Genomic DNA, 13,986 nt, shown 5'->3' with positions numbered 1-13,986 from the left:
GTCTCCCGCTGCTGCCGCCGCCTCCGCGCATCTGTATCTCTCTCTCTATCTCTCTCTCTCTCTATCTCTCTATCTATCTATCTCACTCTCTCTATCTATCTATCTGTCCATCTCTCTTTCTATCTCTCTCTATCTCTCTCTCTCTCTATCTCTCTATCTATCTATCTCACTCTCTCTATCTATCTATCTGTCCATCTCTCTTTCTATCTCTCTCTCTCTCTATCTCTCTCTCTCTGTATCTATCTCTCCATGTTACATGTTACATGTACCATACATATCTCTCTCTCTCTCTCTCTCTCTCTCTCTCTCTCTCTCTCTCTCTCTCTCTCTCTCTCTCACACACACACACTCCAGCAGCCGTAGACGGGCGGCGGCGGCAGCTGGAGACGGACGGAGGCGGTGGCCGCGGCAGCCGGAGACACGCGGCGGCGGCGGCAGCCGGAGACGGGCGGTGGTGGCGGCCGGAGACAGGCGGTGGCGGTGGCCGGAGATGTGGATGCCACCGTGGAGTCCACCTGGCTACCACGGTGGAAGCCACATCAGCATTTGACCATGGCTGACAAAAAAAATAAGAAGATGCCACTTGGTGTCTTCTTATTGGTGCGTGCTATTTTTTGAACATGTCAGAAAGTTTATGCTGCCTGGCTGACAAATTTGAAAGTTCATGCTGTTTCATAGTAATAACCCTAAATTAAAGTAACATTTTGAAAGTACGTGAAGTTATGGACCATTGACAGCCTACCGCTGCAACCAGTGAGGCGGTGATTTTTTAGCTATCCTTTGACATCACTTGAGGCTTCTGTTAGGATAAACTTACCAGTTATCGGTTGAGGATTCGCAGACTTATTTTACCGACTTCGTTTTCCGACGTTTTTACCTACTTAAGTTCTTTAGTTTGTGTTTTTGTTTGTCGGTGCAAACCGTCATAAGTAGGCAAGAAGATGTAATGGAATCCTTACCCTCCCACCTATCTTTTTTTTGTACAATGAGATGTTGTTTTATATCTGTTCCTGTTGATCCTATCTATCTCGACGAGTCCACGAAATCTTCTCAACTCTCGTGTGTTGTGTTTTATTTAAGAAACCTCCAGCAGTAACATGATGAAGTACATGAAGAAATGCACCACTGACAGCCTACCCCTACGACCAGTGAGTAGGTGACTTCTGAGTTATCCGTTGACATCGCTTAAGGCCTCTCAGATATGATCAATCACAAGGCAAAGTTTTCGAATAGTTTTTTTCCCTCTTAGACCATTAAGTCGCATCAACCCAGGATTTGCAAGATTAGGTGTTACGGACTTTTATCCAATAAAAAAAGTCAACAGCATATTGTATGGAAATCAAGCAAGCGACAACTGACAACTCCAGTACGTGTCTCTTTCCATGGTAATCTTGGTCCCCCGCACGCATCCAGGACTCCGCCGCGTCTTTTAATTGGTATCCTTGTAAAGTTATTCTTTATCATATCAAGTACGTAATGGCCAACGCGGCGCAACGTCGACCGTTCTGCATCATCTCAAAACTGGAAGATCAATCTAGCAATCTGCTCTGACTGGTAGCCTTTCATGCGGCACCTTTGAATTGGGTGAAGCGGCTTACGTGCGATATGTTTATTTGCATCCGTCCCCGCCGCACTTATAAATTGGTTGCAACTTCTTATGCGTTATAACTTTTTTCGTAACCATTCGCACGCCACTAATGGAAACGGTGCAGCGACTTACGAGCAATATATATATTTTTGGGTTCATACATGGGGGCATTTTTGGATTCGGTGCAGCGTCTTACGCATGATATGGGTTTTTCTGTAACCATTGACGTTGGCATTATTGGATTCAGGGGAGTCTTACGTGTGATACAATTTTTTTCGTATAGATTAACGGAGTACTTTTGGATTCACTGCGGCGTCCTGTATCTTTTTCAGTGAACGCAGAAAAAGCGATTCAGATAGGAAAGATCTCGATGACTCGATGTTATAAAACCCTGCATTCGTTCTTATCAACCCAGAGGTTTTACATCCTGCGTAATTCGTTCTAGAAAGGTACAGTCGGCGTTCTCACTTTTCTGTTTTCCTGGTTCTTCTTTTGCTTTCCTCGTGCTCTCCTCTCCAACTGATTTAATGAGACCATAGGAATGTTAATTCCAACAATATGGTATAAAAGGGAAAAGAATCCAACAATATGGTATCAAAAGGGAAACTGATCCCGACGCGATTTCAACATCTAACACGAAAAAAGAATAAGTGATTGTCCCGAAGTAAAATTTCAACTGGCTGGTGGTTACCCTGGCCATCTTAATCTTCGTGCGCTTGTACTCCGTTATTCTCGTCTTCATCAAGGGGTTAATAACACCCACGTCAAGGTTAACGGGTTAAGGCAGAGAAGGCACATGGCGGAGGACTTATCCCCAATGAAATATAACGATATTTTCTTCAAGAACGAAAGTCACCGTCTTCTTCTTTCTTAGAACAATACTGTCCTACTCATTCTTCTTTCGTCAGACATCAGGTTCAGCGACACTAATTGCGTGTGGAAGCCGCAACGATAGGTAGGTTGAATAAGATGCCAGTTTTAGCGTAGAGTCAAGATAAAGCTATGGGTTATCTGTCTATTTCCCGGGGCTCCAATTCAACCTATAACCCTTCTTTTAGAATCTTAAGAGTGTCAATCTCGGGGGAATCTAAGAAATAACCCGGTGGTCGGTATGCGTTCCTCTTCCTGTCTTTGGCCATCTTTCAGCTACCCATCTCTTTCACATTTTCCGCAGATTCATTCTGTGGGAGAGCGAAGGGATTTCGGATACTGACCCACTTGCCGTGATGATCACACTAAGATGATTCTGTGGGTCACACGCAACCGCTTACTAATATGAGCCGTCCACTTATACTCCCATAAATGCGGAGAGGGGTTGGATAAGTTGAATTGCCCAAATCTGTCACCTCCTTAATGATATTTAATAGCAGGCTTGTTGTATTTGTACTTATTTATAACTATGCTGTCGCTTACTGATTCATTTTGCTACAGTAATGCTGAAAATCTATCGGTGGATATATGTGCAGTATTCTCCGTAAATTATTATGGTTGTGGAATAATGCTTTTGATAATTTATTAAAGTCGACTAATCCCACTGTTAAAAGTGAGCTTCACTTTGGCGGTTATTCTGATTTTTCCGCTCTAGGCAGAGCATCACCAACAAACGAAATAGCAATCGATTATATGCAGAGAAGAGGAGAAAGAGACGAATCTCTCCTCCTTATTCTCTCCTCTTTTCTATTCTTCTTCTATTTCATCCCTTCAGATCGCTATAAATACTGCTGCGTTTTGGAACATTAACACCTCTACTTTTGGAATACATTTCTCTTTTGTTCTTGGCATCTCTCTCGCTACCTGGCTATTTTCTTCGACTGTTCGTCAGTCCCACGTCGTTGTTCTAGTACAACACTTGGTCTTCTCATCTCCTTTTCAATCTCTTATCTCAATTGATTGGTATCAGAGCAAGGAGGTTGGAAGATCAATGGCGTTCGCTAGGTGGAGGTCCATCTGCTTGACACGAAGACAAACTTCACCTTATGGCAGCTGAAAATGAAGGCTGTTCTTACTCAGCTTGACTTTGAGGATGCTCTCTCTCCGTCAATGTCTGCTTAATGGACGGAGGATCCGAATAAGGGGGTGAATCGAAAGGGCTGAACCCAAATCGAACTTCATCTTTGAAATGACATTCTTCGTGGCCTTCAAAAGGAGACTTAAGTTCATAAGCCATGGTTAAGGCCAGAGGAGATATGCGTGGCCTTGACAGTCACCCTATGAAACATCGCCTGACAACGACTGTTTGGTCTACGTATGATGGAAGGTACTTCTCTGGAATCACATTTAGCCGCTTTTAAAGATGTTATGGCATAACTTGAAGCTCTTGAGGCAAATACGCTTATTCCAGATGATATACGTTCACTACTTCTTATGCCCCTGCCGCCATCTTTTTCAGGCTTCCGGGATATTTTATTTTATGGATTAAAGCGGTTATCCCTCGAGACCATTTATGAAGACCTCTCATATAAGCAGAGAAGGAGCGAGCACTCTGAACCACCTATATCATGATATGCTGAAGGTCTTATTATTCGAGTTCGTGACACTGAGAAAAGGACGCCAATGTCAAGGGGTCGATCAAGATCCCCATATCCTGATAAAATATGCAACTACTGCAAGAAGAAGGGCCATATTCAATCATAATGTTACAAGCTCTGAAACACGATGAGAAGAGAAGCCTCGAATTCAGTTCAACTGTCTACTTTTGAAAGCCCTTCTGCAAACATTACCCTACTCCATTATTATGATGAAATTCTTGCTGTTGCAGAATCGGAGTTATATTCGCTAGGAAATGGGTTCTTGATTCAGCATGTAACTTCCACATGTTCGATCAGGAGGTGAACATCTAGTAACAAAGCGCAGTAAGACGGCAGGTTTTCTTTGTTTGCAGAACCGAATGTTCAGCATGAAATGCATTCAGGTGCGACGAGCAGAAGGGGCTAACAGAATAAAGAACGGAGGCGCGAGTTTACAAGCAGGAGGGGAACGAAGAAGCGACGGAGTGACAAGGTTATGTTTTTTTTTTAATATGAAACGATGAATCGTTGATGAATCGTTCCTGACTTCATAACATTGATTCATTTACTTCGTAACCTGAATTGACTTCGTAACCTAAAGACTTTCCCTTCTGCTCATAAACTCGACCCTCAGAATATCAGCACTTCTTCTCCCGCTGGTAAACTCGTCCCTGGGAACCTTCCCTACGTGCCTTGCAGAACCTAGTTCTACACTCAAATCTGCTAGTTTTTCTAAGGCGCGACTTTAGGAGCGATTTATGAGCAGAAGCAGAAGCGAGTAAGGTTCTGCAAGAAAGTTGGATCGGGTGGAGGTGGTCTGGTGATAAACTCTCAAGTTTTATCCACTGCGCGTTGCGCGCCTTCTTTCTATGGGCAAACAGCCTAGTTGCAGAAGTGAGAGCTGTGGTTTACAGTCTACTTGTGTTGCTTGATGCAATTCAAGTTAGCAAAGCGGTTGAGACTGATTCGTGTGTTCTAGTCAAGAGCTTTCATTGAAGTACATCAGCAGGTGTTAGAATCATAAGTAGATGAGTTTTGGCTGGTACAACCACCCTATTGTCTGCTTCTAATAAACGTGATTGGCCCAATTCTGGATCATCTTCTGGAATCATATCACTGTCAAAAGTGAGTGACTGTTCATCAGAACTGTTATTGTCCGAATACTCATAAGGTTGGGTCGACGCCCGCCTCACCCCAAACTTTACTTGCAAGTTTCCCCACAAAAGCTCTCCACGCCTACTCTTATAAAGAGCACTATTCTTCTTTAGTTAGGTGGTCATCTCCTCTCTCTCAGAGATCGCAAGACCCCGGCGAAGGTTACGAAGTAAGGGTCACATGCGTGAAAGCGGGAGCGGCCCTACCTACTTAGTTGAACTAGAACCGAAAAAGTGCTGTTTCAACACACATGAGACATGCGGAAGGTATGGGACAGTTCACCATACCTTCTATGTAATCTATCTGATGTTAGCGTTGTTTTGATAAGAAAGAACTCAGCCTGCGAAGTTCAAGTTTTGGAATGTTTCTGTGTACATGTTTGACGGCAAAATCTTTACCCATACTAAGGTTAGATATGTCATTGAATTGAGGGGAATCCTATTATCTCTCTTCACATTGGACTCTTAAGTGTGGAAATTCATTTGAAAAGAAGGTACTCAAGGTCTGGTGGTATTATAAGGTCACCGAAAAAAGGCAAACTTATATGTCATTAAAGAAAGAACACTTATGGGCAATGCTGCTGTGATTGACTCATCAAAATTCACACCAGATACAACTAAATTATGGCATATGTGGCTAGGACATATGAGCAAGCAAGGAGTGTCAGAATTAAGTAGACGTGGCGTACTTGATGGAATAAAGACAAACAGTTCGCAATTTTGTGAGCATTGCCTTTACGGCAAACATGTTCCATTTGGCTTGCTAGTAGGTCATCATAAGTCTAATAGAATTCTTGATTATATACATTTGGACATTTTGGGAGCATCAAGCATACTATCACACGGATGAGCCTCTTATATGTTAACTTTTACTGATGGCTACTCCAAAAAGGTGTAGGCTTACTTTCTGAAGAATCGATCTTTGGCATTCCAGTATTTTAACGAACGAAAAATCATGGTAGACACCAAACTTGTTGGTCTATAAAAATTTATGAACTGGCAATGGGATAGAATTCTGTTCAAATCAATTTCAGGATTTTTGCAAAGCTAAGGGCATCTTAAAATGCCTCATAGTCTGGCACACCCCACGGCAGAATGGAATAGCAGAACGAATGAATTGAACAATTCATGAAAATTTTGGTCCAGCTCACCTGGTGACTATTCTCTACTCAGACTTTTGGCTGCCTCGCCGTGCTCAGATCAACAATCATAAGCTTAAGCCTCATTCCATCAACTACATCGTCCTTGGTTTTAGGGCTTAGGGTTTAAGGGTATAAACATTTTCATCCAGATGATAGGAAATTATACATAGTTGCGATGTTGTCTTTGATGAGGCAGCAATTATGTAGTCTCCTAGTCAGCTCAAAAAAATACCAATCTTTTATATGCAGCTGACCAAATGGTATGTAACGCAAGTGTGAAGCCAACCTCAAGACATAATGAAGATTAAGCTTTAAGGGTATTTTTAACACAATGCTTTGATGTGTATTTTGATGAATGTTCAAAGTGATGCAAGCCTCAATATGGGTTTTAATCAACGCACAATAGGCCCTCAGTCAAGTAGTTGACTGATTGTATGTGAAGATAAAATAAAGGTTACTTAGTTTGACCATACACTGAGCAAGTCAAACCGTGTATTTAGGACTTATAATTTTATGACATGAAGATAAAGATAGGTTTTACTATTTTTCAGGTACGTGCGTGAATTTTTCTTCATTTGATTTGTTGAATAAAATGGTCAAAATCTTAATTACTACCTTCAAGTATTTAAAGCTGAATTTATTGATGATTTAATGAAAATTAATTACATCAAGATACTATTATCCAATGATGATATCTTTATTTAGATGTTTTCGTAAAAATATCTAAAAGTTTAACATTATTTTAAATCTCTAGTCCTTGGGTTAACAGCTAGTTTTTGCTCTTAACTCTTGAAAGGTATTTTGATTTGATGGCAAAATTGTAAATATAAAAAATTGAAATTAAAATGATTATTATTTTATATTTTTTAGTCATAATCAATGAATATGACTGTTGGACTTTTCACAGATTAACATTATGCCCTTTCAGATTTCCAAATCCATATTTGCAATTTTGAGCCCTAATTACAAACCCCCTTCTCCTTGCCCTTTGAAAATCGCAGTCTAAAAGCTAAAGCGATCTCTCAAGTCCTAGAGCAATTTTCAAGCAGTTTCTGAGCATTCTTTGCAGAGATCATTTGTTGTTAACATCAATCCAAGTGTATAGAACTTAGAATCGTGGTTTTTGGTGCAGGGTATTTCAAGATTCAAAGAAAAGAGGGCTGGGATCCGAACTTCGCACATCCTCGACCCTATGATAAATTTATAATTTTTAGACTATTTTTTTATACTGATTTTGACCTTTTTCTAAACATATGAATTTTTTCTAATACAAAACCAATTTAATCACATCATTGGGTTGAGTTTGGAAAGAGTTACTGGGGTTTGAAGTTGGACACGGAGGAATCGAGCAGTAAACAAAGGACGTTGAAAGATTGATCCCTGGAGATTTCTCTGATTTGTTTTTGAATACTTTGTATGAGATAACAGTTGTGCAAAATTGTGTTACGAAACCATTGCACATAGAATCATTGCATTGGGTGCAGGATTGAAAAAAATATTGGACTTTTAAGCATCAAAGGTCAAATGCAAATCGAGAATTTTATCCGAAGAAAAATGTGGACAAGAAAAGGACTAAAGAATGAACGACCAAAAACAAGGAGGTATTACTAAAGGGAAGTCATAGTTATATTTATGAATCTTTATCTCTGAATTAAAAAATTTTGACATAAAAGTTTTCTTGTTGAAATACTTAAAATTGATCATTGTCTTGAATACTATTTTGAGGAGCCACGAATAATAAAGGCTTCCACGGATTTCTGAATACAAAACCTTTAATAAAGCCTTTATACCTGAGTGATCACAAAGCCTTTATTTCTGAATAATAAAGGCTTCTACGGATTTCAAGAGCTATATTCAGAAATCCGTGGAAGCTTTTATCCTTGTAGTTCTTGAAATCCGTGGAAGCCTTTATTATTCAGAAATAAAGGCTTTGTATTCAGAAATAAAGGCTTTGTGATTGTATACTGATTCACCAAAAAAAATAAGGATGAGATGATGTAGTTCTTGAAATCCGTGGAAGCCTTTACTAAGTGTTGTTGAGGAGAATACATTATTCAGAAATATGCTGTTATTGGTAGATCTTTGTGATCACTCAGGTTAAGGCTTTGGGGGCCATAATAAGAAGGCTTGGGGGGGCTAAGTTAAAGTAGATTAAGCAACATCATTCCGTGGAAGCCTTTGAGAGTTGAGGACAACAAACTTCATCGAATTTTTCTTTTTCTTGGTATCCTTGTTCAACTCTATTTCCAGGTGATTTGCTTGGGGGGCATTCACACAAACTTGGTTAGGGCTCATTATCACCTCGGGACGGATAACCCCGAACAGCATTAAGGATTAGCCTAAGCTGTCTAAAAAAATAACTTTGTCTCCCATTTCCTCTACCTCATTTCTTAAGTATAAAAATCCTAGGCTAATTAAAATAAAAATAAAATATAAATAGAGAACCTAATTCACCCCCCCCCCTCCCCATTTTATGTTATTCCTCGGCCGCCTAAACTAACACTTTCCCATTAGGTTCAACATGCTGCTCCAACCAATGACTTATATTCTTCAGCTGCCAAAGGTACATAAACTGAAAATGAAAACTATTCTATTGCAAGAGATCAGCCTCAAAGGAAGATAAAGCCTCCATGGAGATATCCACACGCTGATTGTGTTGCTTATGACTTGGCCACCACAAAAGAAACTTATGACCTTGATCAACCAACCATTTTTGAAGGTGCAACACGATCTAATGGTTCATCCAAGTGGATATTAGCAATGGATGAAAAAATGGAATAACTGAGAAAATCATACATTGGACTTGGTTGAACTCCCAAAGGACAAGAAACTTATTTTCTGCAAAAGTGTTTATAAACATGATTTAAATCTCTGCAATTGACTATATGGATACATTCACCTAATGGTGAAACATTCTTCTATACGTTCCATTATTGGTCTTCCTCCTCCCAGTGATTCTGAATTAGAACAGGTTGATGTAAAGACAGCTTTCCTCAAAGGAGAACTTAAATTGAAAGGTTCTATCGACATCAGAAATGAGATGGTAGTCTGTAAACTCAGCAAGCCTTTGTATGGCCTGAAAAAATCACCTTGACAGTCGTATAAGAGGTTCATTTCCTTAATATCTTCTTTGGATTTCAGTCGAATTCAATAAGTTATTTAAAAGAAATCCTGTTAAAAAGCGTAACAAGTAAATACATTTGTATTTAGTTTAAAAGAAATCAGGGATCATTCATATCGTCTTCTATATGTTCAATGACATCCTGTTAGAAGCCAAGAACATTCAAGATATACCACAAATTAGCATCAGCTTAGCAAAGAATTTGAAATGAAAGACTTTGGAGCAGCAACAAAAATATTGAGAATGGAAATAAGGAGGAATCAATATGCAAGATCTATATTCTGAAGTCATAATGAATATATAGATAAGATACTTAGGATTTTTAGTTTGGATAAAGCAAAACTAGAAAGAACCTGCCTTTCTGGCCACTTCAGAGTTTCTGTTTCACCTTTTCCAAGCACTAAAAAAGAGATTGAAGGCATATCAAAGATTCCATACTCATCTGATGTTGACTCCTTGATGCATCCTACGATTTGCAGTTGAGTAGAACTGGCGCAGGTATAACGAGTCGTTACATGGAAAGTGATGTCGGGCGGCGTCTAGGACATCATCCGGTTGACACCGAGTATGATGGCTCGGTGCCGATAAATGATGATGGCATCAAACGTCAACAATGTCGTCATTCGACGGATGAACTCTAACGGGTTGATGTAACTACGATGCGAAGATGAGTACCCTACGTGTCATACATGCAGGCTCTGACTCGAGGGGGCGCCAAGCTCCAAGCTTGGACAGGGTCACCGAGTGACGGCGATGGTGGCCTCTCGAACCTCGTCAGAACGACCAAGGCGTCTACGGCCGAATAAAATCTTTCTGTAGGGCTCGCACGTAACGGACAGTCTCATCCGTACTGGTAAGACATTCAAGTATCGTTTGTAGTTTTCTCTCAATTTGCCTCTCTCGCACGAGCACGGTGGAGTCAAGACAAAAGTAAACTGCAAGCGGTAAATAAACGAGCGACGGGAGAGGACGGCATACCTCGTCGGCATGGCTCAAGGTGCAGAGTTTGTCAACAGTCGGCGGCGATTTGGAGCGGGTGGAGCGGAGAGACGTCGGAGAGCAGACGGTGGCTCGACGAGCAAACGAGGATGTTAGAGCTATAGGTAAAGGTTGGAGGAAGAGGAATCACGGTCGAGGCCGCGATGAATCGGCTCAAGCGTAATGCTGAATTCTGGGCGCACCCCTATGGGGGAACTGGCGCAGGCAAATTCAGCCAAGCGACGCGAGCTGCGGCTCGACACATCCACAACACGCAAGATGACCCCCCCTCTCCCCCGACCCCGGGTGGCGGTCGAAAGTGGGCAGCAGAGTGGGGTCCTAGACCAGATCCTGATCGATTAGTTCGGTTGAATGACAGTGTGGGCTTCGATCAGTTTGAATGAATACCTGCCCAAAAGGTAGGTCAACTCTTGTCTCGACCGGTTCAGTCGATGCCTGTAGAGCTTCAATCAGCTCGGTCAAATACCCGCCAAAAAGGCAGGTCGTCTCTTCTCTCAATCAGTTCAGTCGACTCTTCTCTTGGCCAGTCGGTCGACATCTGTAAAGCTTCGATCAATTTGGTTGATCCGTCGGACGTGTTAGGCTCAGTGTGGCCTGGCCAGTTGTATGGCCCTTTGGGTCTGGCAAGACCCCTTGGGAATGTCTGTCGCTCAGCAAATCACTCCAATAGACCCCCACAGCGGAGCGACAATCAGTAATTTTGATCAACGTCGTTTGCGGCGGACGGAGCGGCCGATATGACTGTGCGGGGTGAGTTTGGTCACCTCATCGGCAGCTTTCGCCAGAATCAGCGAATCATCCACCGATGCGACGGCAATTGACCATTTATGGCGTTGTTGGCGACCGCGGGTGTTCTTCCCTACAGTGGAGTGCCCAGGTCTGAAAGGAGGTTTCGACCGTGGGAATTGGCCGCCCAAGAAGGGCGGTGGCTCTCACGATCAGAACAAAATTGCGGGGTAGGGGAAAGCGTTCCCGACCCCCAATTGCCACCGTTTCTTTCCTTTTGCTTCCTCTTCTTCCTTCCTCTGTGTTCTTCTCTTGAGCGAGGAAGGAAGACCAAGATAGAAAAACACGATATTCACTTTCTTTCTTCTTCCTGGTCTAGAGGAACTAGGGTTCCCCCCTCTTCCCATATAACGGGGAAGAGGTCAATGGGCCCTCCCCCTTAGTGGGTCAACAAAACACAAAGAGGAATCCATTAGGGGCCCTCATAGAATGGGCCCTCATTACACATAGAAGGGGGAGGAAATTAAAATAAAAGACAGAAAAGGGGAAGGGGAAGGCCCCTTTCCACGACGATGAAAATGCGGGCACGGCATCTCGCAGTGCAATGAAAACAGGATGGCGAATATGGAAAACACAAGACACGACTAGGAAAATGACAAAAATCAAAATGGGATAATTGAGCGATTTCACCCGATCTTCGACGACGGTGGCAGGCGGTGCGGACGACATTGTCGACGATCTTCGATGGCATGCGCCATCAGAAAGTATTTGAAAGGAACATTGAAAGGCTGTCCGATGGATCTTTAAATTTCTAGAAGGAACCTTAGAGGTATCTCTTAAATATCAGAAATGCCTCTAACACAGTTAATGGGTATGTTGATTCTGATATTTCTGGAGATCTTAATAAATGGAGATCTCTTACTTGATATTTATTTAATTCTGGTGATACTGCTATATCATGGAAAGCTTCACTCCAATTTACCACAGCCATGTCAATAACTGAGCCAAAAGACGTGGTTATGACAGAAGTAGTGAAACAGGGAATTTGGCTCAAAGGCTTCTTTGGGGAAATATATGATAATTAGTAGATAACTTATATTTGAATAGCTAAAGTGCAATCTATCTCTCAAAGGACCATATTTCCATGAATGCATAAAACATATCAATGTTCCTTATCACTATACAGGTGACATATTCAAAAGAGGAGCTCCAAGTATCAAGAGGATAAGTACCCATGAGAACCATGATGATATGTTCACCAAACCACGGCCCAAAAAAAATTCAGTCTCTGTCAGCAGCTCATAGGAGTTTATCAGGATTAATCTCAAGAACATCCACATTGATAAGCCTAAAATTGGTGTGAACAAAAGCAAGTTTAAATGCATCGTTTGGATTTAAGCTTATGATGTGGATGCCACACAACTTAAAAACAAATCTTTTCAAATGCCAAATAAATTCTACAATGTATTCTTTTAATTATAAAAAAATATTTCTTGGCTATAGAATTGTCCAAAAATTATTAATAAGACAGAAAATTCCAAAAAGAATAATAAGAGCATTAACAACCTCTAACAAAGTTTTTTATGCGCCACAAAAAATAAATCTTCAATGCATCGAGGTCAAATATTGGGTAGAAAATACTAAAAAGTTAAAAACAATCATGAAAATATAGTGCAAGCCATCTATGTCTATTTAATTATGATACCATGCAAATATGGCAAGTAAAACACATATGTGTATGTAATATTCATCAATTTAACATTATAATTTGCAAGTTATCCTAAACCTTTGGTCACGGGAAATTTGTTAAAAGTGACCTTCACGTGGGCGGTTATTTTGATCTTTCCAGTAGGATGACTTAGGGTATGGTCAACTATCAAACCTGAATCAGTCATCCGAGTTAGTACTGATGTGTTCGAAAATCATCGTAAAAAAATATTCTCTGATATCTCACTATCTTGGCTAAGGACTTCATCACATCATCTTCCTTGAGCTGTCACCTCTTAAACTAATGGTGGACGACCTAATATTGACCACTCAATCGTCTTTGTGAACTTCTTGATGCACCCGAACTAAGATTATTTAGAATCGCATGATTAAGGACACGTAGGTGATAGTCAAAGTACAACTTTCCATCCACAATATGTCTTTGGTGTTTCAGGTCTAAGGACCACTTACACAACCGTGACGTGAGTTAACTTGATTGCCATTTCTGTATAATACCATTTAGGGATTCATACAAATCAATTCACTGAACTCTTTCAACTAAAGAGTTCCCACTATCTATACTTAGCGTCTCCACACTCATGACGAGGGAACCAACCATACTAGTATTATGATTGAGTCTAAATAGTGATAATTCTATTCGGATACTTGGATGTTCTTCTCGAGTATCCTTGGAATATGAATATTTAGAACACATGCGCAATGACTAGTGATCTCCGTATTACAATCACATCATAATTCACAAAGTCAGATCATGTGTTCATGGATTTCATTATAAGCATCACATGTGTATTATAATGAATATGTTCTTTTAATGAATATGGAACGAGATGTGGAATGTGTGATTGGCTTCAGCCACATATATTTCCATCAAATTTTACTTATAATCTGGTCTGTTACAATGTGGGCTTTAGGCTAGGCTGGTGGGAAGGCTGACCAATTTATTATTTCTTTCTTTCTTAAAGTCTCACTCTGTTGGACCATTATCCATTTCTTTATCTCCTCGTCCTAGCCCATGCTAAAC

At 40.9% G+C, this 13,986-nt stretch overlaps 1 long non-coding RNA gene across 1 annotated transcript; it reads left to right on the top strand.

Annotated features, from left to right (window-relative positions):
• Positions 1-3,317: 3,317 nt before the first annotated feature.
• Positions 3,318-7,757, top strand: LOC144711188 (uncharacterized). The gene is made up of 3 exons (XR_013583490.1): positions 3,318-3,845; positions 3,978-4,588; positions 7,524-7,757. It is a non-coding gene; the product is annotated as an uncharacterized LOC144711188 (long non-coding RNA).
• Positions 7,758-13,986: the final 6,229 nt, after the last annotated feature.

Source organism: Wolffia australiana, chromosome 13, assembly GCF_029677425.1.
Source record: "Wolffia australiana isolate 7733 chromosome 13, ASM2967742v1".
NCBI classification, from domain to species: Eukaryota; Viridiplantae; Streptophyta; class Magnoliopsida; order Alismatales; family Araceae; genus Wolffia; species Wolffia australiana.
This window is presented reverse-complemented; position numbering and strand designations above follow the sequence as displayed.